The sequence below is a fragment of the Schistocerca nitens genome, chromosome 6, assembly GCF_023898315.1.
Source record: "Schistocerca nitens isolate TAMUIC-IGC-003100 chromosome 6, iqSchNite1.1, whole genome shotgun sequence".
Lineage (NCBI taxonomy): Eukaryota > Metazoa > Arthropoda > Insecta > Orthoptera > Acrididae > Schistocerca > Schistocerca nitens.
The window spans coordinates 708,543,244-708,567,937 of NC_064619.1; positions in this window are offsets into that span (position 1 = coordinate 708,543,244).

Genomic DNA, 24,694 nt, shown 5'->3' on the forward strand with positions numbered 1-24,694 from the left:
ACGGATCGCATTGGAAAATTACTAGCCAAGTTTCAGGTAGAGACCATTTTTAGACCTACTAAGAAAATTAGTGAATGCCTAAGATCAACAAAAGATGCTCGTATGCTCGTTACCCCCTAGCCACCCCAGGAGTATATAAAATTCCGTGTAGTTGTGGCAGGGTTTACATAGGAACTACAAAAAGAAGCATCAATACACGGTTGACGTAGCACAAAAGAAACTTTCGCTTGAGACATATCGACAAATCGGCAGTAGCGGAACATTGTTTTAAGAATGGAGATCACGAAATAAAATTTGGTGAAACAAGCGTGCTAGCGAGGACGTCGCACTATTATACACGTATGTATAGAGAGGCAATTGAAATCCACAAACATCAATACAATTTTAATCGTAAAGAAGATGGATTAAAATTGGATAAGATATGGCGGTCGACGTTGCATCAATCACGTGACAATCGATTGCCTGCAATCGAGAGAACAGACGATAGCCAGAGATAGCTGCACATCGACGCCACGTGACGTGTGGTGGCGCCCCCTGCGATCTCTATATAAGCGGCGGCCCCAGCTCCTAGCAGCCAGTCGTCGACTCACCTCGGAAGATGTTCTCCGTAGTTGAGAACGAAACGTCAGGGAGAAGAAGTTCTACAGATCGACCACGGCAACTTAGCCCGGAAGAGTTTACTGACCGCTATTCTCGATCGTTAGGTGAAGGCCGTCGGTCACTACTTTGTCCGTGGTAAGAGGTAATGTCTCGAAATGTGGTATTCTCGGTACATTCCTGACACTGTGTATTTCAGAGTGTTGAATTCCCCAACGATTTCCGAAATGGAATGTCCAATGCTCCTAGCTCCAGCTGCCATTCCGCTTTCAGAGTCTGTGAATTCCCGTCGTGAAGTCGCAATGAAGTCGGAAACTTTTTTACATGAATCACCCGAGTGAATGTGACACAGCTCCTGCAATGCATTTTATACCTTGTGTCCTGGACAGCCGATGTGAAGACTTCTACAGTCCAGACCTATATACACAGGAAAAATGTTCCACAGTGAAAGAGAAGTGCGTAGAGAATCAACTTGAGTTTTTTCGCGATGATAATGCTGGGGGTCGTTTTTGTTTCTATGCATGGTGATTCAGTTACCCCTACCCATAGCTTTTATGCAACCCCCAACGCCGTCATATACCACACGAAAGGTTTCATATTCTGCCATTCGCTATATGCAAGCTATTAGTCCTACAGAAAAAATTAGCAGAATCTTTTCGTAGAAAATGTATAGTAGTTAAATTTTGTATTAGGATACGTTTTCGATAGAGGCTGTAGCTTTCGCTTTAATCTGGAATAATGTACAAATATGATCTTCAAACGCGTTTTTCTTGAATAATTCGAAACTGTGCCATCCAGCGAAAATGAATCCCAGTACACTATTTAACCACATTGAATTTCCTGCAAATAGATCCTGTTGGTTTTTTCTGTACGAGTAATAGTTCACGCGTAGAAAGCGAGAGAATGTAAAAGTATCGCATATGGATTTCGAAAGCATTTTGAGTTACATAAAACCTCTCATTAGATGCAGCTGAATTACGCTGCATAAAGCGTGTGTTGACGTTCCAGGTACGCTCCGAAATAATAACAGGAAGAATATCTACTAAATGAGGCGTAAATTAGAATAATCACGCAAGTAAATTAATGAGAGTCGTGAAAAGCCCAGTGATCGCCGTAATGTTAATTGAAAATAGATAATGCTGCAGACGGGAGTACATCGCACCTATGATAGGAGTTGAAAGCAACTATCCATGATGCTAAAATGTAAGTCTTCATAGTGAAGCTTTGAGTAATTGGCGTACTTAAGAATTAATTTAATGGCCCTAAACACCGTCTCGCAGTTGCGGTCGGTCTCACCGTAACACTGCTGGTGTTGGCTGATGTCGCCGCGGTATCGATCACTGGTGTAAGCAAGAACCCTCGTCAGTGACTAAGTTCAGATCTGCTCGAAGTCCATCAACTCGGCGCCCGGCGGTGGCTCTCGACTTAAAAGTCTGGTGGGTAGTTCAAGTCTGATTCTAATTGAGTGTTGATTAAAATTTCCAGTACAAAGGACCCTAACAATATTTAAATCCTCATAATTATAAATCGTATACCGAATCACGCTCGTTCAGTGAGGCTTATACATTTTGCCTTAAGTGAAGTTTTTGAGTCTTCAGTGTTCTGACCGGTTCGATGCACCCTGCCACGAACTTCTGCCTTACCTAAGAGTAGCACTTGTGGTATATGCAGCCTAGTACTTTAATCATTTGTTAGATGTATTCCAATCTCTGCCCTCTCCTACAATTTACACCATAATTCTCTCCACTACCATGGAAGTTATTCCCTGATCTCCTATCATTGTATTCCTTCTTCTCGTCAGTGTATTCAAAATGTTCCTCTCTTCGCCGATTCTGGTGAGAACCTCTTCATTTTTTATCTTATCAATCCACCTAGTTTCCAAAGTTCAACTCTTCGATTCTCTTCTACTCCTCTTTTCGCACAGCCCATTATTCAGTACCACACAATTCTGTGCTCGAAATGTACATTTTCAGATATTTCGTCCTCAGGTTAAGACAGATGTTTGATGCTAACAAACTTCTCTTGCCCACGAATGCCCTCTTGTTATAATCTATTTTTTATTCGTCCATCATCCGTTATTCTCGCTCCAAAATGTCAGAATTCCTTAACTTCTTGTTCATGGGTCCAACTTCTGATGTTTAGCTTATCGCTTATCTCATTTCTTCTTCTCCTCATTACTGCCGTCTTTCTCCAGTTTACTCTTAGTAGAGCCGGCCGCTGGTGGCCGAGCGGTTCTGGCGCTACAGTCTGGAACCGCGCGACCGCTACGGTCGCAGGTTCGAATCCTGCCTCGGGCAGGTTTAAGTAGTTCTAAGTTCTAGGGGACTTATGACCTCAGCAGTTGAGTCCCATAGTGCTCAGAGCCATTTGAACCATTTGAACTCTTAGTAGATATGCTGTATTCGTTAGATTGTTCATACTGTTCAGCACGTCCTGTATTTCTTCTAGATTTTCACTGAAGATAGCAATGTCTTCACTGAATCTTACCATTGATATCCTTTCACACTGAGTGTTAAACCTACCCTTGCGCTTTCCTTCGCCGAGGTATAGACTGAAAAGTAAGGGGCGATGTTCAGACGTAACCACAATCGCCAGAACGAAGATGAAGAACGCGGTGAAGAGAAGAGAAGGCGGTGAAACACGTTGGCCAATGGTACGCTGATTAGGACCGCACCACGACAGGAGTGACCTCTGCAAGACGTGAATATAAACGCCAGTCCTGCCAGCCACGGCCGCTCAGTATTCAAACAGGATTAGGACAATATACGGACAGGCCTAGCAGAGAACGCTACGATAGCAGTCATTAGTGATCCAGAAACTGTGTCACAAACTAGCATGAACTTTGTATATAGCAAAGGACTCGTATTTATGTTGCATGTCGCCCATCACTGGCGACACCATTGTAAATTCCAAGTTATGTATTGTCAGTCTTCTCACTTGAAATAAAAACTGTTAATGTTATTTGCTTGAATTGTTGTATAGCATCCGAGAACGCAGCATCCATTAGGCACCCTATTCAACACGAATGGGCAGGACCCCACAAGCGAAACGCTGCATCACTTTTATTCCGAGCACTTCGTTCTTGATCTCCATTCTTATTGTTCCCTCTCTGTTCGTGTATATATTGTATACTGTCCCTCCTTCACAATAGCTTACTCTTACTTTAACATAATTTAGAACATCTCACACCAGTTTACATTGTCAAACGCTTTTCCGAAATCAACAAATCGTACAAACGTGTCTCGGTTTTCTTAAGTTTTGCTTCCTTTATCAATCACAACGTCATAGGTGTCTCTCTGGTGGCATTGCCAAACTGATGAACATCTAACAGCTTCTCAGTTCCATTTTCCAGAACACGATACGGGAAAACAGACGGCACATTCAAACCTAACAACCAAGCCGCACAACTGGCGTTAGAGGAACGGGCTTGTTAGCGGCCAGGAGCGCAACGAGTTTTTTAAGGTTTCGTACCTTATTCGTTAAAAACGGAATCATTTAGAGGGTCACTTTGTTGTCCCTCCGCCTCTGCCTACCTGTGCGACTGTTCAAAACTCTTCTCCTCAGGAACGGATAGACGTATCGAACAGAAATTTGGGTTCAAATGGCTCTGAGCACTATGGGACTTAACAGCTATGGTCATCACTCCCCTAGAACTTAGAACTACTTAAACCTAACTAACCTAAGGACATCACACAACACCCAGTCATCACGAGGCAGAGAAAATCCCTGATCCCGCCGGGAATCGAATCCGGGAACCCGGGCGCGGGAAGTGAGAACGCTACCGCACGACCACGAGCTGCGGACTACAGAAATTTATGTCACATATTAAGGTGTATGGACAATTGGCGATGTAAAAAGGGGAAGCTACTAAGTCGGTGCAACGATAAGATACGGCCATTTGTCACATACGGTATATTTTGGTACTCGCAAAGTTACTCATTAAAACCTATAGGATACTTGCCGTTGGTGAAATCCTGGAATGTGGCAAGAAGCAAGGTTTCACAGTACAGGCAAAGGGTAAAATCCGAAAATTGATAATTTGAAAACGTATTGCACGAAAACTTTTTTGTCTTCTGCTATCAGAGTATGTGTCTGTCCGTCCGTCTGTTAAAATGCCTTTCTCTCAGGAACGGGTAGTCGTAGAAATTTTATATTCGTGTCACTTACTAGGGGCTGCGGGAATTGACAGCGTGGTTAGAGGCGCCATGTCACGGATCGTGCGGCCCCTCCCACCGGAGGTTAGAGTCCTCCCTCGGGCATGGGCGTCTGCATTGTTGTTAGCATAAGTTAGTTCAAGTATTGTGTAAGTCTAGGGAACGATGACCTCGGCAGTTTGGTCCCTTAGGAATTCACACACATTTTTGAACTTACTAGGGCTTATAGTTCCTCGGCTGTAGAACAAACGTTAGCTCATATGTCAGTGAAATGAGAAAATACCGCCTTGCTTATTAAAACCTGTATTGTTGCTCCACTCGACGTAGAATCTTGAAGTTTGGCAAGAAGAGAGATTTCACAGTACAAGTAAAGGGAATAATCGAACAATGGTTGATTTGATATTATACAACATGAAAAAATACGCATTTTGTCATTTGTTATCAGACTTAAAACTTGAAATTAAATCATTCTGGGAAGTCTTGGAATCCGTGCGACCGATATCTTGCCAGTATCAATTCCGATAACAGGCAATAATTTTCGAGACTCTCAATTCCCGGAATGGGTAAACTATCTGTAAATATAATTAAGTTGTTACGGCGCCCTCTGTGCACGAGTCCTAGTACCACCTGGCCATGTTTTGAATTACTGATTATTAAAAATTCACGTTTACCAAGTAGTCTATGTAGTGTTAATAATTTTAGATGAAACACAGATTAAGCTTTTTTTTAATAACGTTAGTATCGGTTCCTCTTTAGCCTCCTAAATGAGGAAGGCATAAAAGACGGTAGAGAAGCACGAAGCTGTATTGTGTGTAGGGGCGTGCCACGTTTAACACGGCGCTACAGGGAGTGGACTGGTGCGCGATACACAGTTTGTAGCATCTCTCCGAGGCGCGCGGACCCTCTGTAGAGCGACGGCCGGGCGTTAGCGGAGGGGGTTCTGGGGGAGCTATGCAGTGGCGCCCCGGAAAAATACTGCAGACTGCGCCCTCAGCAAATTACGGCCCGGCCCGCCCGCAACAAAAGCACCTCCACCTCCACTGCCCCCTCTCTTCTCAGCGGCGGAGATAGTTGCAGCTACCTGCTGCAGCGCCAGTAGGCCGGGAATGAATTACAGCGCACTTCCACAGAGGGGCAGCCCTACTTTCACGCAGTCGGGTCGGATGAATGTGTTCCGCGAGGGGTTAGAATTCCTCTCAGTCTTCTCGTTTTCTCTTACTATCTAATTAAATGATAGACAGCAGACCGACGAGGATTTATACAGAAACATTGTATGATATAAAACAGTGTGAATTTTCGGTAGGAAGCACTCGTTTATTTCTTGGAATCTGTTAGAAGTTGCCACGTGTTGCCAGCTGTCTAATTTCGTTTATGACGTGGAACGGATTTCTGGCCAGTTTCGTACTCTGTTTCACTCGCACTGAACGAGCTTAATGAAATTCGTGAGTAATCAGCTATACGCCCGTGCTTCACAACGGAAGTTAAAGAAGAACCTTAGCATAGCGTAGCGTTTTAGGTTTCCATAGCCTCAATCGGAAGAAACGGAACACATATAGGAGTATTTTGTCAATAAATTCGTTCTTCCCAGCCAAGAAGACAAATATAAATAAAAACTATCGAAAGCAGCAAAGAAATTACGCAAACGTTTTAATAAGCAAAGCGAAAACAATAAGTCCGTATATCTTAGCCAATTAAATTCTATGTTAGTTTTGATTCGTAAAGATAAGGTTGTGGCTCTTAATTTTGTAAAGGGCCTAAACTTCTGGGAAAACTTCTGTTACTGAAGTGAACAAACTAAACATCCATTGGTTCCTTGATGCATTACGAAGCTAACAGCGCCATCTACTGCTTCTTTGGTGTACTATGCCACGATGATCGTGGCACTCAGGTGAACAGCAGAACTACTAAGCTGAGAAGACTGCTTAAATTTTAAACTAGGTTTTTTTCTTTTCCTTCGTGATCCGATGTTCATGAAATCAAGCCAGTCGTTGCCCCAAACTACGCTCAAATTATGTCGGAAAGCTTATGAAAATTCGTCAAGTAGTTTTGGAGATTGGCGTGTTCAAAGGGACAGACACGATAATTTTAGGTAAAACATCAAATTAAGATATCTTTTTTCCGTGATCCTATTTTGATGAAATAAAGCCTACACGTCACGTCACGGTCTAGTTACATTTAAAAACCCAATGAAAAATCGACTAGTAGTTGTGATATCCCTGGCTGAGGCCACCAGTATTTTAGTTTGCTAGAAACTCGCCTTGATACTGCTTGATACACGTGAAGTAGCATATGGTACAAAAGTGGGGTCACGTACAAGCGACAGATGGTACAGTATGTACCAGTCCCGTGGGAGAGTCCGCCAATTGTAATGAACTTGCTTCTGATTGGTCGGCACATTCGAGTGCTAGGCGCCAAAACGCCCAACTTCTCTTATTAATTATTTATATGCTTTTCATTGAATGTAACAGTTTTCAACTGACAAACTCTCGTGTTTACCCTACGAGTCTATCGTTTTTGTTTATTAAATTTCACTAGTTATGAGAAACATAAGAATAACGATATTGCAACCGAAGTGCTTCGGACACGTTCGCGAGCCTGGGAGACAAAGTACTTCTGCTGCGCTAGTAAGTCTGATTCGGCCGTTCTTCAGAGCCGGACGTGTATCCCTCTGTCGGGGCGCACATGTACTCTGTATCTGAAGTGGACAGAAAATTTACCGTACAATTGAAAAAGCTACGTCGAGTGTTTTAAAAGTCACTATAAAATATGTGATTATTTAAAATATAACAAAACAGGATACAGTAATGAGAAGTGTCGACTGCCATCATTGTCATTGCTACAAATCTTGCCCTCTGTAGAAACGGAGACTAACCTGGGTTACTGACTCTTAATCTATCTCTCCAGATCTCTCCAGCTTCCAGATATGACTTCCCTAGGACGCGCATAATTTATATAGTGTTGGAAATTAACGTGTTCAAAAAGACGGACACGACCATTCTAGATAAAACTGCGATAAATATTTTCCCGTGATTGGATTTTCAAGAAATAATCTATATACGTTGCCCCAAGCTACCCTCAAGCTACCAGTGAAACTCCATGAAAATTCGTCTAGTGACTGTGGAGATAAGCATATACAGACAGATCAACATTATGGTTTTACAGTTTCAGTATTAGTATAAATTTAAATGTGTCATGTCACTCCTTCTATTGCAAGTAGACTTCAGCAGTGATTGGAAAAACTTAAACAGTGCAATGTAGTAAGTCGGCCTGAAATTCAATTATAATAAGACAAAAACTATAAGCACATCAAAAGAAAAATAGTAAAAATGGATCATGAAGTCAGTTAACCACGCGAAGAGTTTTTATAGGTCCCTTGCTGTCTACAGTTCATATTACTGATGTAAAGCATGACGTAGGAGACTCCGTGAGATTATTCACGGTTGATGCTGTTGTCCATAAGGCAGAAGGCTAGCGAAATGCAAGTGCACCTGCAGAGGATTGAGGAATAATTCAGGAACTGATAGCTGACCCTGAATGTCAATAAATGCCACAAAACGCGGATAAACGACTGAAGAGATGCTCAGCTCCCTGGAGACAGAAACTATCGTAAAATATCTAGGAGGAACCGATCCGAGCGTCCTACCTTGCAATGATCACATAAAAATATTTACAGGAAAAGCAGATACCAGGCTGAAATGCATTGGAAGAATCTTATGGAAACGTAATTTATCTACGAAAGAAATTCCTAACAAAACGGTTTTAAATCCACTCCTGAGTGTTCCTCACTAGTCTGGCACCTATACCGGGTTAGATTAAAAAAAAGTGGGGTCTTGCCCACTATTCGTCGTTAGGGTACCTAAGGGATGCAGTGTTTCTTGGAATGCTATTCAACAATGCAAATAAATAACAGTAGTAGTTTTATTTCTATAAACCAACTGACAATACTTATCTCTGGAGATACATTGGTGCACAAGTAACATGCAAACATGGATCACAACTAGTTGTTCTTGCAGTACGCTCCGCAAATACGTTCCACTAATGTCAGTACTCCGAGGCGATCTCAGCTCCTGAGGTTGGTTTTTTTTTTTTTTTTCTTTATTGTGATTTTATCACCTTACACAAGGCGGGCTGTCAGCAGCTGAGTACGCCGCTCTTCAGCCTTGAGATTTATAATAAGTAATAAATAGAGGGGGCACAGAGAATACAATCAAAACGGCGGGCAAAACAATGTAGACACTAAAAAACAAAAAAACACGGAGCTGTTCACGCCAGATGAGAAAACATCACTGACACTAGTTGACACGGCGCACAAAACATGGATGATGGCGATGGTACACGTGAACAGTGGCGGCGTGACGGCGAACAAACACTAAACACAAACGAAGGCACACACACGAGACACTGATGGCGATGACCTCCGGCGCGCGAATGTTCACTGTGCGTGTGCGAGTCCGGGGACCTGCCAAGAGAGGAGGAGGAGGAAGGGTAGTGGGAGAGCGAGAGGGGAGAGCAGAGATGCCACAGGTAGGGGAGATAGGGGGAGGGAGGAAGGGGGAGGGGAAGCCCGGGGGAAGAGGGGTGGAGGGAGGGGACAGGGGAAAAGGAAAGTGAAGGGAAGGGAAGAGAAGGGAGGGAGGGTGCCTAAAGGAAAGGACACCGAAAGTGGGGGGGCAGGGTCAAAGTTGATAGGAGGGGTAAATGGAGGGGAGGAGGACATCATCAGGGAGGGGGAGCTGGTGGAAGCCACCTTGGGAGAGGGTAAGGAGGGTGGAGTGATGGAGACCGGGTGGGACGTGGGAATACAGGCGCGGCAGCGGGCGGGGGTGGGAGAGGATCGGGGAGACAAGCGGGTGAGGAGGATCGAGTTTACGGGAGGTGTACAGGATCCGTATCCTTTCAAGGAAAAGGAGGAGGTGGGGGAAGGGGATGAGATTGTACAGGATCCGCGTGGGGGAGGGGAGACGGATGCGATAGGCGAGGCGGAGAGCATGGCGTTCAAGGATTTGGAGGAATTTATAAAAGGTTGGGGGGGGGGGGCGGAGATCCAAGCCGGATGGGCATAACAAAGGATAGGGCGGATGAGGGATTTATAGTTGTGGAGGATGGTGGAGGGGTCCAGACCCCACGTACGGCCGGAGAGGAGCTTGAGGAGACTGAGTCGGGAGCGTGCCTTGGCTTTGATTGTCCGGAGGTGGGGAGTCCAGGAGAGGCGACGGTCGAGGGTGACGCCAAGGTACTTAAGGGTGGGAGTGAGGGCGATGGGACGGCCATAGATCGTGAGATAGAAATCAAGGAGGCGGAAGGAAGGGGTGGTTTTGCCTACAATGATCGCCTGGGTTTTGGAGGGATCGACCTTAAGCAACCACTGGTTGCACCAAGCGGTGAACCGGTCAAGATGGGACTGGAGAAGGTGTTGGGAGCGCTGCAGGGTGGGGGCAAGGGCAAGGAAGGTGGTGTCATCGGCAAACTGGAGAAGGTGGACGGGGGGGGGGGGGGGACGGCGGCGGCATGTCTGCCGTGTACAAAAGGTACAGAAGGGGGGAGAGGACGGAGCCTTGGGGCACACCGGCGGAGGGGAAAAAGGTGTAGAAATCTGTGTTATGGATGGTGACACAGGAAGGACAGCGGGTGAGAAAGGAGCCGATCAGACGGACGTAGTTAATGGGAAGGGCGAAGGTTTGGAGCTTGAAGAGGAGACCGGAATGCCATACGCGGTCATAAGCACGTTCGAGGTCCAGGGAGAGGAAGATTTCGGATCGATGGGAATTAAGCTGTTCGGAAAGGAGATGAGTGAGGTGAAGGAGAAGGTCATCGGAAGAGAAGGATGGCCGAAAGCCACACTGGGTAACAGGAAGGAGGCGGTGCTGGCGGAGATGCTGGTGGATGCGTCGGGTGAGGATAGATTCCAGTACCCTGCTGAAGACCGAGGTAAGGCTGATGGGATGGTAGGAGGAGACGGCGGACGGCGGTTTGCCAGGTTTAAGGAACATAAGGATACGGGAGGTTTTCCACAGGTCGGGGTAGTAACCGGTGGACAGGACTACATTGTAGAGCCTGGCCAGGGTGGAGAGGAAAGAGACAGGAGCTTCACGAAGGTGACGGTAGGTGACACGATCGTGACCACGAGCGGTGTTGCGTTTTGTGCGGAGTGTAGCAATGAGATCCTGTGTAGTGATAGGGGCATTGAGTTCCGTGCGTGCAATGTTGTCCAAGTACTGGAAACCAGGAGCGAGGGGAGGGACAGAGGTGTCAGTTCGATCGCGGATATCCGGGAAGAGGGAGTAATCGAACTGGGGATCATCGGGGATGGAAAAGACATCAGAGAGGTGGGAAGCAAAGTGATTGGCCTTACTAAGGGTGTCAGGGAAAGGGTGATCATCATGGAGAAGAGGATAGTAGGGGGAGGGTTTAGTTCCGGTAAGGCGACGGAATGCTGACCAGAACTTGGACGAGTTGATAGGTAGGGTAGCAGTTAAACGGGTGCATGTCTGTCGCCAGTCCCAGCGTTTCTTAGCCGCGAGCAAATTACGAATGTGTCGCTGGAGTCGCCGGTGGCGTCGTAGTGTGTCCGGGTCACATGTGCGGAAGAAGGCACGGTAGAGACGGCGGGATTCACGGAGGAGGAGGACGGCCTGTGGGTGTAAGGTAGGATGGTGGGGGTGGATGGCGACAGTAGGGACGTGGGCCTCCACGGCCTCAGACAAGGTCTGCTGGAGAAAGGAGGCGGCATGGGTGACATCATCGGGGTGGTGGTAGGTGAAAGGGTGGCTATCGACCTGGGTGGAGAGGGTATCCCGGTAGGCATTCCAGTTGGCACGGGAATAGTCATGGATGTACTTAGGGGGAGGGTCATGACGAGGGTCGGGGCGGGGGCGACGACCGTCTGAAACGGTGAGGAGAACAGGAAGATGGTCGCTACCAATAGGCTCCAGGACATCCACCGTTACGCGGCCAAGGAGGTTGGGGGAGGAGAGGATAACATCGGGAGTGGAGTTGGATTCGGGACAGGTGTGCTGGGGGATGGGAATGAGGTCGCCTTGAAGGGAGGAGAGGAACCGATGCCACCGCCGTAACTGGTCAGCGGAACGACTATGGATGTTGAGGTCGGCGGCGATCACGTAGGAAGAGAAGGTACGGTCGATGTGGGAGAGGAAGTCGAAGGGAATAGGGGCGTTGGGGCGGACATAGATGGTGGCGCACGTAACGGTAAGGCCGGGGAAGAAGAGACTAAGGATCAGGTGTTCGGTGGGGTCGGGAAGGAGGGGTTGGAGCCGAACGGGGATCTGGCGGTGGTGTCCAATGGCAACTCCGCCACGCGCAATCGGGAGGGGATTATCGGAGCGGCGGAGGAGGTAGGGCGAGGTGTGGATGGTGTAATGGGGTTGCAGGAAGGTTTCATTGAGGAGGAAGGCATCCACCTGAGGATGGCAGGAGCATCGCTTATATTCACTTCTTGCAGAGGGCGCGCCCGGCGCGGCGCGGTGCAGTCCTTGTCAGCTGGCTATTGGCTGACGTAGCTTCACCGCCTTCTCCGGTTTTCTGTTCGTCTTCGTTCCGGCGTTTGCTGTTACGTCAGAAAAATAGAAGTAGATAATATCCAAAGAACAGCGACGCGTTCCGTCACGTGTTCCTTTAATAAACACGAGCGCGTTACTGAGATGCTCAAAAAGCTCCTGCAGTAGACAACACAAGAACGATGATCATCATTGAGAGAGGTTTACTGTTGAAATTCACAGTGTATTGGCTCCAGGCAGAATCGGGCAACATATTAATTCCTGAATTATGTCATGTAAAATAACCGCAACAACACAATTAGAGAGGTGAGAAGATGCAACAGGTCTATTAAAAAAACAGCCTACACTAAGCTTGTCCGTTTCCTTTGTTATATTACTGCACGGTGCGGGTTCCGCACCAGATTAACGGAGGATAGCGAAAAATGTCCAAATAAGGGCCTCTCGTTTTGTACTATCGCCAAATAGGGGTGCGAGTGCCTCGGATACGATACTCAAATTCTGACGGTAGTCATTAGAACAGAGACGTTTGTCGGTGAAATCTTCTCAGGCTTCCATCAGCGTGCGAAGTGCATCGCTAGAAGATGATGAGAATGACACTCATCGAAAAGTCGCGGATTTTCGACGCAGCTACCCGGATGGAAGCCCGAGAAGATTTCATCGGCAGTATACACCGGGAAAGCTTACATTCACATACAGAGGCGTTTGTCATTGCAGCAGCTTCTTTTACGGAATTTAAGACACCAACTCTCTCCTCCAAATGCGAAAATTATTTTGTTGGCACTCACCTACGAAGGGAGAAATGATTACTGTAATAAAATAAGAGAAATCAGAGTTCGCACGGTAAGATTTAAATGTTCGTTTTTCCCACGCACTGTCGAGAGTGGAAAGGTACAGAAATAGCTTCGAGGTTGCTCGATGACCCCTCTGCCAGGCCCTTATTTGTGAATTGCTGAGTAGTCACGTTGATGTAGATATGGACGTCATACGGTGGCTTGCCACAGTCTCTCTTCCCACACACTGTTCGCGAATGGAAGCGAGAAAGGTGGGAAGTGTGACATAAGCACCCTCTACCACACACCATAAGGTGACTTGAGGAGTGTAGATGTACATGTGGATGTGAGATGATCATTGTCCTGTGCTAGTATCAACGTACAGATAACATGATGGTAAGGTTTTTGTCCGCAAATGCTCAATGACGGATTCTTTAAAGGAAGGAAAAACTGCTATGGATCCCCATGTACATCATTTCCCGATATACCGTGCACTCAGAATCACTGGTGTACTCCCCAGTGTTGTACTTTGCCTTAAGCTGTGCTACACATTGCGAGTACTTCTCATTCACAAACTGGGAAAACCACCAGTATAATATTTGTAACGTCTGAAAGATCGCAGACTACTCTCATAGGTAGTAACAAATAAGTCCTCATACTTCGATGATATGCGGAATGTACATTTCTAATGCCCGATAGAACAAAGTTAGGAACGGGATCTGATTCGTATATTTAAAAATGTATCATTGATGATGTACAGCAACCAGCTACAAATTGTTTTGAGGTTATTTTGTTCACTTTTAGCGTCCATCTACGCAGTTACGCATTCTCGGTTGCGTTCACATGAATTCAGAGCGAAGAAAATAGTTAATTACTAGAAAGATAATGAAAAACCCTAGCTCCCTTTGCGCGTGAGTTGGAACTTTAATATTCGAGTTATTTTTATTATTTATAGCTTATACAAAACAGATGCATGTTTCAAAGTTTGAGAGTAGTCACCAGCATTGTACATAATCCGTTTCCAGCGATGTATAAGTCTTGGGATACCATTACGAAAGCCAGCTGCGTTGAGAGTTCGAGTATTGCGGGCTATTGCCCGACGAATCAGTGTAAGAGTTCTGAAGCGAATGCCCTGAAGTGCTTCCTTCATCTTGGGAATCAAGCTGAAGTCACAAGGGCTTCAGTCTGAGTAGTGTAGTGGTTGATACAGCAGTTACCAGCCCCTTCAAGCGAACAAATCAGCCACAAGCATTCTGTTGCTAAATGATCGGTGACTGGTGCCTCTTCTTTCTCTAAGCTGATCGAAGGCTGTGTTCCAAAAATGAACAGCTTAGAGAAAGTGGCGGCGACATTTTCTGCAGGACCTACCCATCATTTTGCAGAACATTTCTCGGTCGCAAAAGACGCAAGATGTGATCTATGGGGCTGAAAGGTGCTGAACCAACCAACACACTCCCCGGACGTAAGCCCTTGTGACATCAACATAATTCCCAGGATGAAGGAATCACTTCATGGCACTCGCGTCAAAACTCTTGCACAGATTCGTCGGGCAGTAGACCGCTACACCCGAAGTCTCAAACGCGATTGGCGCTGTACAGTGGGGGCCGATGCTGAATGGAATTATTAGAATAAAAATTGGATTCTTATTTTTCACTTGGTGTTCGTCAGTGCCTTCTGCCTGGCGTACAGTTGCAGCAGATCAGTCACGTTGCAAGAAACCGGACAGGACCACTTTGAAATTCACGTTCTGAGCCATCAGCAGCTACATTCACGTGTTGCTGACGAGGTAACGCTACCGAACTGAGCGTCTTCAATTTGGCCGACTAATAGGGAGGTTTGGAGGCGGTCAAGTGGGAGTGGAACCGCGACTAACCGCGGGGGCGGCCATGCCGTCCGCTCTCTTCTCCTGGCAGCTTCCGACCCGACCAGACACTCTCCTCTCCTGCTCTCTTGGGCGGCAGCCGATACAGACTCGGCGGCTTCTTCAGGCCTGCCTTTCCTTTTTACGGCATTAAACATCCATGCATTTAAAATACGTATGATTTTTACCACAACGGGTGCCTACTGCTTTCCCCTCCTGGCCAATCCTGACACGTTAACAGCGCTCCTAAGCGTATCCGATGACTCCCACATCACTGGCAGCGGATTATACTCATAAGGGAACCTCCCCATCGCACCCCCCCTCAAAAAAATGGTTGGTTCAAATGGCTCTGAGCACTATGGGACTCAACTGCTGAGGTCATTAGTCCCCTAGAACTTAGAACTAGTTAAACCTAACTAACCTAAGGACATCACAAACATCCATGCCCGAGGCAGGATTCGAACCTGCGACCGTAGCGGTCTTGCGGTTCCAGACTGCAGCGCCGTTAACCGCACGGCCACTTTGGCCGGCCACCCCCCCTCAGATTTGGTTATAAGTTGGCACAGTGGATAGGCCTTGAAAAACTGAACACAGATCAATCGAGAAAACAGGAAGAAGTTGTGTGGAACCATGAAAAAAATAATCAAAATATACAAACTGTGTAGTCCATGCGCAAGATAGGCAACATCAAGGAGAGTGTGAGCTCAGGAGAGCCGTGGTCCCGTGCTTAGCGTGCGCAGCTGCGGAACGAGACGTATTTGGTTCAAGTCTTCCATCGAGTGAAAAGTTTAATTTTTTATTTTCAGTTTATGTGACAAACTCTTATGTTTTCATCACTTTTTGGGGAGTGATTATCACATCCACAAGAAAACCTAAATCGGGCAAGGTAGGAGAATCTTTTTACCCATCCGCCAAGTGTACAAGTTAGGTGGGTCGACAACATATTCCTGTCATGTGACTTACATGCCGTGACCAGTGTCGTACAGAATATATCAGACGTGTTTTCCTGTGGAGGAATCGGTTGACCCATGACCTTGCGATCAAATGTTTTCGGTTCCCATTGGAGAGGCACGCCCTTTCGTCTACTAATCGCACGGTTTTGCGGTGCGGTCGCAAAGCACAGACACTAAACTTAATACAGTGAACAGAGACGTCAATGAACGAACGCACGGATCATAACTTTGCGAAAATAAAGAAAGTAAACTTTACACTCGAGCGAAGACTTGAACTAAGGACCTCTCGTTCCGCAGCTGCTCACGCTAACCACGGGACCACGGCACTCCTGAGCTCACACTCTCCTTGATGTTGCGTATCTTGCACATGGACTACTCAGTTTGTATATTTTGCTTATTTTTTCATATTTCCACACTTCTTCCTGTTTTCTCGATTGATCTGTGTTCAGTTTTTCAAGGCATATCCACTGTGCCAGCTTATAACTAAATCTGAGGGGGGTGCGATGGGGAGGTTCCCTTGTCAGTGCTGGTGTCTATTCTGAAAAAGAGTAAAACTTCGAAACTTAGTCTATTTTGTGTCAGCTGTAAAAAGATAGCTCACATTATTGAAGTTCTAGCCATTGTACATATTACTAGATAGTTGAGGCGATGCATCACAATTTCTAATTGCTGCACTCAGAAATCCAGCACACGACGATTTAACTTCTCTCAACACCTGAAATCTAATTAGCGTATAGAACATTTCTATTCATTACGTTATTTCTCTGTCGTAGCTCAGTAGGCGAATTATCTATCAGTGGGGTTTGACATGTGTGGTCAGTTTTCGTGAGACAAGAAGACGGCACAAGCCATCGAGGGACTTTCAAGTAGACTATACACTGATCAGCCAGAACATTGTGACCTAGTATCGACATAAGCCCGTCCAGGTGATAGCAGCGTCACCTGGCGAGGAGTGACTGCTAGTCAGGCACACGCACGATGGATGAAGTATCAGTGAGCGTGCCGTCAGCGTGTAGAATGGGGGAGGCGCATGATCTGTCTTTGACCGAGGGCATATTGAGATGGTCCGCAGGCCCGGCACGAGCAGTTATGAAACTGCGCGACTTGTCGGGTGTTCGAGGAGGGCTGTGGGGTCTTCAGCACGTAGCGAAACCAAGGTGGAACCACGTCCAGACGTCGTGGGGTTGAGCGGCCACCCCTCATTACAGATGTTGCACGTCGTAGGTCGGGCGGACTGTTAAACAGGACAGGCGTCGAAGTGTGGCGGAAGTAAGATCAGACTTTCCTGGTGGCCAGAGAACAAGTGTGTCTGAACACAAAATGCCCCGAGCCGTCCCAGCGATGGTCCTCCGCAGCCGACGACACATGCATGTTCCAATAGGCAACTACGACTGAAATGGGGACGTGACCCTCGGAACTGGACGATGGCGCAGTGACAGAGCGTTGCATGGTCTGATGAATCCCGATACGTTCTTCATCATGCCAGGAAACCGTTTCTTGACGCGTGTACTGTGGACGAAGACAAGTTGGCAACGGCTCGGTTACGCTCTGAGGAACATTCACGTGGGAATCCACGGCTCCAGTGGAGGTTGTGCAAGGTGCCTTGACGGCCAAGGAGAATCGTACACTGTTTGTACACCACGTACATCCCGACACGACGATCATGTTTACCGACGGCAAAAGCGTTTTTTAACAAGATCGTGCACCATGTCACAAGGCTAGGATTGTGATGGAGTAGTTCGAGGAACAAAGTGGTGAGTTCTAATTGCAGCGCTGGTCCCCCCATCTCGCCAGACCTGAACCCGATCGAACACATCTGAATGTGACTGAACGTGGCGTCAGAGCTCATCGCCCACCTCCCCGGAATTCACGGCAATTACGTGACTTGTGTGTGCAGACGTGGTGCCAACTCCTTCAAGTACCTATCAAGGCTTCACTGCTTCCGTGCCACTTCGTGTCGCCGCTGTTATCCGTGCCAAAAGTGTAGGCCTACATACCGTCTACAGGTAGGTGGTCATAATAATCTAGCTGACCTTTGTCTACAATGAGTGATCTGGTTCTCGGTAAATGAAGTCGCGAAAAGTGAATCTAACAAGCCGTACATTATTAATGAAAACCAGCTTTAAAGTGCCGTAGGAACATTTTGATTTGCAGCTTCAAATTTTAACTTTACTAACCCCTAGGACCATCGTCATCGTTGAACATCAACAAAAGCAAAACGAGGATAATGGAATGTAGTCGAATCAAATCAAGTGACGCTGAGGGAATTAGATTAGGAAATGAGACACTTAAAGAAATAGATGAATTTTGTTATTCGGGGAGTAAAATAACTGATTATGGTCGAAGTAGAGAGGATATAAAATGTAGACCGACAATGGCAAGGAAAGAGTTTCTGAAGAAGAGAAGTTTGTTAACATCGAGTATGGACTTAAGTGTGAGAAAGTCTTTTCTGAAAGTATTTGTATGGAGTATACCCATGTATGGAAGTGAAACATGGACGATAAATAGTTTGGACTAGAAGAGAATAGAAGCTTTCGAAATGTGGTGCTACAGAAGAGTGCTGAAGATTCGATGGGTGGATCACGTATCTAATGAGAAGGTATTGACTAGAATTGGGGAGAAGAGGAGTTTGTGGCAGAACTTGACAAGAAGGAGGGATCGGTTGGTAGGACATGTTATGAGGCATCAAGGGATCACCAATTTAGTACTGGAGAGCAGTGTGGATGGTAAAAATCGTAGAGGGAGACCAAGAGATGAATACACTAAGAAGATTCAGAATGATGTCGGTTGCCGTAGGTATTTGGAGATGAAGAAGCTTGCACGGGATAGAGTAGCATGGAGAGCTGCATCAGACCAGTCTCTGGACTGAAGACCACAACCAAACCATGCTCTGGACTGAAGACCGCTAGAACAAAAAAAAAAAAAAAAAAATGACAAAGGTGGTTTCCTAACTTCAAATCCTGTAATTTTGATCTTTCCGATTCGTATCGCTCACAAAGGCTTCAAATGTCCCTGAACCCTATGGGACTTAACTTCTGAGGCCATCAGTCCCCTAGAACTTAGAACTACTTAAACCTAACCAAACTAAGGACAGCACACACATCCAAGCCCAAGGCAGGATTCGAACCTGCGACCGTAGCGGCCGCGCAGTTCCAGACTGCTGCGCCTAGAACCGTTCGGCCACCCCGGCCGGCCGCTCAGAAAGACCAAGAACTTTAGACAGTGGTGACATGTTGGGGGCGAAGTCGATGCAAATTTGTGTCAGACAATCGAGGAACCGTCAAACACTCTACACCAACCTTCATCAATCATCCTATAATACTTACAGCACGTTGGTAAAGACGAAGCTAACTTGTCCACTACATGCAACTTGCTGCTTCTACAATATAGAACCGTACAGGACATAAAAATGTGTCTTTTATGATAATACACAACGTAAAAGGCAGTGGCTCTCTCAGAATGAATCGCCGTGAAGTACAGCTAAGCTTACACTACAAAACGGCGCTTTTGCGTGTTTGGTGGAGTATTCGCAGAGATGTTCATTTTGAAGCGCTGAAAACTAAGACTGTAAATGCAAGGCCACGCTGCACAAGAGAAACCCTGGAAAAAAAGAAAACAATGAATTCGGATGAAAGACAATCCCTTACCCACCACACTCGCCCGATATAACGTCCTCGCATTCCCACGTATTCCGATCGCTACCACAACATTCTCTAAGTGGCAAAATTTTTGGAAATGTGGATAATGTCCAAAAAGCCATTTCCAGATAGTTTGCCCAAAAATCAATTGATCTTTATCGATCCGGCAATGAAAGTTTGTATATTGGATGGCAAATAGTTGTTGATAATGAGGATGATTTTGTCATTGATTAGAAATAAAAACCTTTTAACAGTTCATCTGCTTGAATTTAATCCTAGGAGACGACGTTAGTTTGCGATCCTTCTAATAGCGAACCTCAATTACCAAGACATCAGCTATCGGTTCCACCGTCATGTATTTAGATCCGACAGATGTTAGTTACACGTCACACGAACATCGAATAAGTGTCGCCGTTTCGTTTGAAATTAGTCCCCAGCTGCCGCTGTTTCACACAGCGTTTTGTCAAGTCGCTCCAGTCAGGGTCAGTGCCCTTCTGCCGCACTTGGATTCGACTGAACGATTCCCCTGTCACCTCGCGCCACAACCTAGGCCAGCTCATCATTCGGACGGCGCGGAGGTAAACACAATACTCTGAATGGACTGTGTCACTGCCAGACACATGGGGTTGGGTTCTTTGGGGGAAGAGACCAAACTGCGAGGTCATCGGTCTCATCGGATTAGGGAAGGACGGGGAAGGAAGTCGGCCGTGCCCTTTCAACGGAACCATCCCGGTATTTGCCTGGAGCGGTTTAGGGAAATCGCGGAAAACCTAAATCAGGATGGCCGGACGCGGGATTGAACCGTCGTCCTACCGAATGCGAGTCCAGTGTGCTAACCACAGCGCCACCTCGCTCCGCCAGACACATGTGCCACGCATAAATTATAATACCACCACTTACATTTTACTAACTCCTCTCAGCGTTATTACACTTGAGTTTATTTGCTCAAAGTGGTTGCACAGTGGTTGGTTTTGCCAAGCGAAGAGAGTGCCTTACGATGGGAGGGTTTCCTTGGATGAGTCGTGCTTGGCAGTGAGAGCACAAGCTGATCTGGATCTCATCACAAGCTGAGAATGGAGTAGTCGGTTTATAACACTACAACAGCGTATTTACGTAGCTTATACTATGAAATACCAAATTTGGTTTATCACGTATTATGCCCTAACAGAACAAACTAGTCCTGTCACGGAATAGCCACGTATAACACTCCCCCTGTCCGCTACTGCTATACCATAACCTTAAAGTAGGAGTCAGTTTGCAAAACAGAATTATTTTGTTATAGCAATTATGGTATAAAGCAACAGAGCAGTGTTACCCTCTGAGAGGAATTTTGTTGTGTTGACCGTGTTATTCCTAATGGGGGTGGTTTATCGGAAGTGAAAGTCAGAATTACGTAAATAATTAAACAGTGACAAACGAAATATTGCCTATCTGCACTGTTTAATTGATAAAGAAAACGGTCGCCAGCCTAACTAGGCAAGAGAATGATTAACATTCTCGTTCTAGAAAATAGTTATTAGTAACTCTAATGGGTAAACACAACCTATACTTGACCACAAGCGAGTGCAATTAACTCTGACACATACATATGTTTACGGCAAGGTTGAAACTAACAGTTAGAGCAGCACAAACTATTTGCAACATTATAACAGGTACAGAAAAACACTATTACTTTCAGGGCTTACACAAACTGAGTGGTCTTTATACTGTTAATATGCACACAAGAGATACAAACACTTGGTAATCATGAAGATATAATTTCCTACTATGCAGTTTTCCACTTTTACTACCGTGAGACATAAAATTAACATTTATGTAAGATACTGACTCACTTTCTGCGATTTACAACAGGCAGTAATGTGATCATTTACTAAGCAAAACTTTATAAGCCTGAGTCTTAAGAACTTTTAATTTGAAGTTGGCAACAACACATTAATAAGCAGTTTTACTAGGAAAATTATTTTCAGCAAGCATCATTAATTTTAACTCACTCTCTAGACACATTAACTTTAGCTTTCTCTTTACTATGTTCAAGAGGCATTAAATAGAAAACTGGGTTTTAACGTACTTTCAGTAAGGACACTCGAAAATCACTTTAGTTCAAACGGAGAGGAACCTAAGAGGTGTTATGATGAGGAGAAAAATCAATGTAGGTACATAAATTCTGATATAAATTAACTTATATTTGAGCACAATAACACCTCTATTAAGCTGATCCTTCACTGTTCATCATTATAGTATTGCGTTACAGTGATTGCGCAACGTGGTGGCAACTGCATGTTGGTAGGTGGATTCGCAGACTGAATTGCTGGACTCTGTCATTTCTTGGTGGCGACGACAGATACAAATTCCAGAATAGTTCCAGCTATTTATCCATCCATCCGAGGCATTGGAAAGTAGCAGGAAAAGCCTCTCTCAGAACTAGCACCATATGCACCTTTTACATGGCAGTGCACGGACTCGTAGCTCGTCCCCGACTATCAGTTCCACCTTTTCCACCTAGGCCAACCACAATTTGCGCGCGCTACACAGTTCCGTTCCCAAGGGGAACCACACTACCTCTTATACACAAAATTACTAAGATTCCTAAGTGAGGATCAGCAGTTTACATAACAGCAAACAAACGCATTGAATAACACAGAACATTTGCACATATTAACATGTCTACAAAAAATTATTCACACAAAATTGCAATTATATACATTAAGTTTTGTTCCCTCCAAATGGGACAAAGCATTTAAATGACAGATATGCTACACAGCATAGAACCAAACCATGACATCAAAGTTTGTATAAAGAAAGCAGTATACAATTTTATGTTATCGATTCAATCACACACATTTACAGAAGCACAGCAATGTAACATTAAATGAAACAAAAGCAAAATAAATCTGTACTGCATTAGAGCTATGGTGTTACAGGTTCCATAGTACACAGACTTCAGCTAGCTGTATACCAGATTCGCGCTCACACAGTGCCCTCGCTCCAATAGGCTGTGTTAAAATGGGTACGGAACTACTGCATACACCTTAAGCTACACATTTCTTACAATGGCAAGCGTCTACAATCCTTAGCATCTTTAGAGGAAGGCCATAATTTCGGTCTTTCGAAACATCGAGTGTATTTTCAGTGCTACCAGGGTGTTCGGTTCACGGCAGAGGGCAGGCAGCTACTTGTAAGATATACCCATGAATGTAACACCCTTGGCAGTCCATTCCACAATGCTCTACCAAGCTTACTACGTGTGAACACTATATTGATTCATTGCATTCCCTACTTATAAAAATAAATTCGTTACTCCAATGTTGGGAACTTACGATTTATTGCAATGAATTTGTTGTTAACAATACAATTAACACGGTAGTGCAGTCAGTTTACACATGCTAATTTACGATCAGTCAGGGCATTCAGACAATTTATGTGAGCTGCAAATAAGTATGTTACATTTTCCATACTTCACCATTGTCTACCTTTCGCTGTTCTTCGGACAAACAAAAAAGCACCTTGCTCTGGCTGTACTTTCTTTCAGGAAGGTTTTTAGGGGAGTAACTTCAGTCTTTTCCCGTACTACCACTTCATCGTCGACTGACATCCTCCTCAACATGATAATCATCACTGATCTGATACGGAGCGAGGTGGCGCAGTGGCTAGCACACTGGACTCGCATTCGGGAGGACGACGGTTCAATCCCGCGTCCGCCCATCCTGAATTAGGTTTTCCGTGATTTCCCCAAATCGCTCCAGGCAAATGCCGGGATGGTTCCTTTGGAAGGGCACGGCCGACTTCGTTCCCCGTCCTTCCTTAATCCGATGAGACCGATGACCTCGCTGTCTGGTCTACTCCCCCAAAGAATCCAATCCAACTGCTCTGATATTCGTCTGTTTAATTGCGCCCATATTCGTCTCCTCCTTTGGCATTACTGCCATCTTCACAGTGAAGTATCCTCAGAATGGCCTCGTCCGATAATTTGCCTCCCACCATTTAAGAAAATCTGAATAATAAAATTATAAGAATCTATTACTCACCACTTGTACCTGTATAATTCGTAATTTTAGCTCTATTGTTATTATTATTATTATTATTATTATTATTATTATTATTGGACGTTCTCTGTGAGAAAATATGTTTCATACGAAGTGCCACTATGCAAGCTGTAAGTCGCTGGTAAGGTACAAAGACTATCTACGCACTGTGCTCGTCTGCTAGAAACTCGCGTTTGTGGTTGCACAGCAAGAACATACAGGGTGTTTCAAAAATGACCGGTATATTTGAAACGGCAATAAAAACTAAACGAGCAGCAATAGAAATACACCGTTTGCTGCAATATGCTTGGGACAACAGTACATTTTCAGGCGGACAAACTTTCGAAATTACAGTAGCTACAATTTTCAATAACAGATGGCGCTGCAAGTGATGTGAAAGATATAGAAGACAACGCAGTCTGTGGGTGCGCCATTCTGTACGTCGTCTTTCTGCTGTAAGCGTGTGCTGTTCACAACGTGCAAGTGTGCTGTAGACAACATGGTTTATTCCTTAGAACAGAGGATTTTTCTGGTGTTGGAATTCCACCGCCTAGAACACAGTGTTGTTGCAACAAGACGAAGTTTTCAACGGAGGATTAATGTAACCAAAGGACCGAAAAGCGATACAATAAAGGATCTGTTTGAAAAATTTCAACGGACTGGGAACGTGACGGATGAACGTGCTGGAAAGGTAGGGCGACCGCGTACGGCAACCACAGAGGGCAACGCGCAGCTAGTGCAGCAGGTGATCCAACAGCGGCCTCGGGTTTCCGTTCGCCGTGTTGCAGCTGCGGTCCAAATGACGCCAACGTCCACGTATCGTCTCATGCGCCAGAGTTTACACCTCTATCCATACAAAATTCAAACGCGGCAACCCCTCAGCGCCGCTACCATTGCTGCACGAGAGACATTCGCTAACGATATAGTGCACAGGATTGATGACGGCGATATGCATGTGGGCAGCATTTGGTTTACTGACGAAGCTTATTTTTACCTCGACGGCTTCGTCAATAAACAGAACTGGCGCATATGGGGAACCGAAAAGCCCCATGTTGCAGTCCCATCGTCCCTGCATCCTCAAAAAGTACTGGTCTGGGCCGCCATTTCTTCCAAAGGAATCATTGGCCCATTTTTCAGATCCGAAACGATTACTGCATCACGCTATATGGACATTCTTCGTGAATT